The sequence below is a fragment of the Sapajus apella genome, unplaced genomic scaffold, assembly GCF_009761245.1.
Source record: "Sapajus apella isolate SASKATOON/1434 unplaced genomic scaffold, GSC_monkey_1.0 scaffold129, whole genome shotgun sequence".
NCBI lineage: Eukaryota > Metazoa > Chordata > Mammalia > Primates > Cebidae > Sapajus > Sapajus apella.
In genome coordinates this window covers 219676-223454 of record NW_022437069.1, presented here as the reverse complement: position 1 = coordinate 223454, position 3779 = coordinate 219676, and positions in this window count along the sequence as shown.

The following is a 3779-nucleotide window of genomic DNA, read 5'->3' as shown; positions in this document are numbered from 1 at the left end:
ATTTATTTATTATTATTATTTTTTTTGAGACGGAGTTTCACTCTTGTTACCCAGGCTGGAGTGCAATGGTGTGATCTCGGCTCACCGCAACCTCCGCCTCCTGGGTTCAGGCAATTCTCCTGCCTCAGCCTCCTGAGTAGCTGGGATTACAGACACGCACCACCATGCCTAGCTAATTTTTTGTATTTTTAGTAGAGACGGGGTTTCACCATGTTGACCAGGATGGTCTCGATCTCTTGACCTCGTGATCCACCTGCCTTGGCCTCCCAAAGTGCTGGGATTACAGGCGTGAGCCACCGCACCCGGCCTATTTATTTATTTATATTTATTATTATTATTATTATTTGAAACAGAGTCTTGCTCTGTCACCAGGATGGAGTACAGTAGTGTGATCTTGGCTCACTGCAACCTCCGCCTCCCAGGTTCAAGCAATTCTCCTGTCTCAGCCTCCCGAGTAGCTGGGATTGCAGGCACGCGCCATATGCCCAGCTAATTTTTGTATTTTTAGTAGAGATGGGGTTTCACCCTGTTGGTCTGGTTGGTCTCGAACTACCGACCTCGTGATCTGCCTGCCTCAGCCTCCCAAAATGCTGGGATTACAGGCGTGAGCCACCATGCCTCCCCGGTTTTTTTTTTTGAGACAGAGTCTGGCTCTGTCACCCAGGCTGAAGTGCAGTGGCACAATCTCAGCTCACTGCAACCTCTGCCTCCTGGGTTCAAGCGATTCTCCTGCCTCACAGGCATGCACCACCACACCCAGCTAATGTTTGTATTTTAGTAGAGCCAGTTTCACATGTTGTTCAGGCTGGTCTCGAACTCCTGACCGCAGGTGATCTGCCCGCCTCAGCCTCCCAAAATGCTGGGATTATAGGCGTGAGCCACCATGCCTGGCCCAGACTCATTCTTTAGGATGACAAGAACGGGAGTTTTGCTGTTAGCTCAGCCAACAAATGGACAAGAAAGAGGGGGAAGAGAAGTGAGATCGCCGGGCGCGGTGGCTCAAGCCTGTAATCCCAGCACTTTGGGAGGCCGAGGCGGGTGGATCACGAGGTCAAGAGATCGAGACCATCCTGGTCAACATGGTGAAACCCCGTCTCTACTAAAAACACAAAACATTAGCTGGGCATGGTGGCGCGTGCCTGTAATCCCAGCTACTCAGGAGGCTGAGGCAGGAGAATTGCCTGAACCCAGGAGGCGGAGGTTGCGGTGAGCCGAGATCGCGCCATTGCACTCCAGCCTGGGTAACGAGCGAAACCCCGTCCCAAAAAAAAAAAAAAAAAAAAAGAAGTGAGATCATTCTCGCCAGAGCCTGAGGCTAACGCAGACCGTGCGGGGCCTCGAGCTCCGGGCCAGGCTGGAGGAACCCAAAGCCAGTTTCCTTCCAGGGCTGCATATATTACACAACATCCTCAGATGGAAAGTTCAGTTTCTTTTGCTTTTTTTGTTGTGCACTTCAGGAATTGTTTAATTGACTGCAGGGCCCTCATGCCTAGGACTAGCAATCCTAATAAGCATTCATGGAATCTCCCTGGTTTCAGACCAAGGCTGTGAATGTCCCAACTTGCTTCTTTTCTTGGTGAGTTTTGCTTGTGTTTGTGAACAGGGTGAATTTACCAGACACAGTGGCCCCTTCCCAGTGCTGGCTCCCTAAAATGATCACTTCAATTGCACTGCCGCAAACGCAATGGATTCCACCGCAGAAGTGCATTTAACGCAAATGCAAACATAACTGAGTCCTGAAATCCCTGGCTGGTGACGCCTAGCCACTGGTCTCTAGCACGTTTTCATTTTCCTCCTGCTCCCTCCATCCTTGATGAGTGGGGCTGAAAAATTCGTCTATTGCAGCAGCTCCTGCCGTCATCCGGTAAGGATTTGCGTCAGGCTACTGGTTGCTCAAGAGGCAAAAAGAGCGAGGCCCCAGGCCTTTGCACGCACGCCTTCCACCCGGGGAGCTTCGCACTGTCATCCTTCTAGACATTTCAGAAACGCAAATCATGGCTTCCATACATAGATAAAAAAAGAACATGTGTTAAAGATTTTCTTCTACTCCTAAACCGATTTAATGAAACCGGGCAGATGTTACAAGGGTTCAAATGAAATATAAAGAACAGGCACATTTAATAATCAGGTATATGGAAAAGAACAAGTAAATGGGGGCCAGGGACGGTGGCTCGTGCCTGTAATCCCAGCAGTTTAGGAGGCCGAAGTGGGTGGATCACCTGAGGTCAGGAGTTTGAGACCAGCCTGGCCAACATGGAAAAACCCTGTCTCTACTAAAAATACAAAAATTAGCTGGGTACGGTGGCACGTGCCTGTAATCCCAGCTACCCGGTGGGCTGAGACAGGAGAATGGCTTGAACCTGGGAGGCGGAGGCTGCAGTGAGCCCAGTGAGCCGAGATCGCGCCATTGCACTCCAGCCTGGGTAACAAGAGCGAAACTCCGTCTCAAAAAAAAAAAAAAGAAAGAAGGAAGGAGGGAAGGAAGGAAGGAAAGAAAGAAAGAGAAAGAAAGAGAGAGAGAGAGAGAGAGAAAGAAGAAATAAATAAATAAATAAATAAATAAATAAATTAGAGAAAACATGAACAACACAGGGTCCTAAAACCAAAGTGGTCGATGGGGCCCCATAAGCCAGTAAAAGACCGGTGAGGCAGCTGTTGAAAGTCTACCCGTGTACCTGTGAACACTGACAGGCTTCAATCTCAATCTTACTAAGGGCTCCTTAGAAATAAAGCCCGGGGAGCAAACAAACATGGAAATACTGCTTTTATTTCCTTTTAACCAGAGGACTCGTGAGTCCCTCTAATATATGGTAAGGAGTCTTGCACTAGGCGCGGTGGCTCACACCTGTAATCCCAGTGCTTTGGGAGGCCAAGCAGTGCGGATCACGAGGTCAGGAGATCAAGACCATCCTGGCCCACATGGTGAAACCTGTCTCTACTAAAAATACAACTCCATCTCAAAAAATAAAAAGACTGGTTTTGGTTGGGCACAGTGGCTTATGCCTGTAATCACAGCACTTTGGGAGGCTCAGGCAGGAGGATTTCTTGAGCCCAGGAGTTTCAAACCAGCCTGGGCAACATGGCGAGACCCCATTTCTACTAAAAATATAAAAGATGGCTGGTCACGGTAGCTCACGCCTGTAATCCAGCACATTAGGAGTTCAAGACGGGCAGATCATGAGGTCAGGAGTTCAAGACCAGCCTGGCCAACATGGCGAAACCCGCTCTCTACTAAAAATACAAAAATTAGCTGGGTGTGGTGGCACATGTCTGTAATCCCAGCTACTTGGGAGGCTGAGGCAGGAGAATCATTTGAACCTGGGAGGTGGAGGTTGCAGTGAGCTGAGATTGTGCCATTGCACTCCAGCCTGGGCGACAGAGCAAGACTCTGTGTCCAAAACAAAAAACGAAACAAAAAGATTAGTTAGGTGTGGTGGCATGCACCTGTAATCCCAGCTACTCAGGAGGCTGAGGCAGGAGAATCGTTTGAACCTGAGAGATAGACATTGCAGTGAGCCGAGATTTCTCCACTACCCTCCAGCTGGGGCAACAGAGTGAGACTGTCTCAAAAAAAAAAAAAAAAAAGAAAAAAAGAAAAGAAAGACTGGCTTATACCACGTCTTCCTCCTCCCTCCTTCCCATCCAGTCCAGAGGTTATGGCAGGGCGGACAGAGCTCCAGGCCAAAGACCCCCAGCTGGATGTGCAGGGCAGACCCAGGCTGAGCCCAGTCTTGCCACCTGCAGTTCAGCTCCTCCCTTCCCTTTCTCTTCCTGCCCTT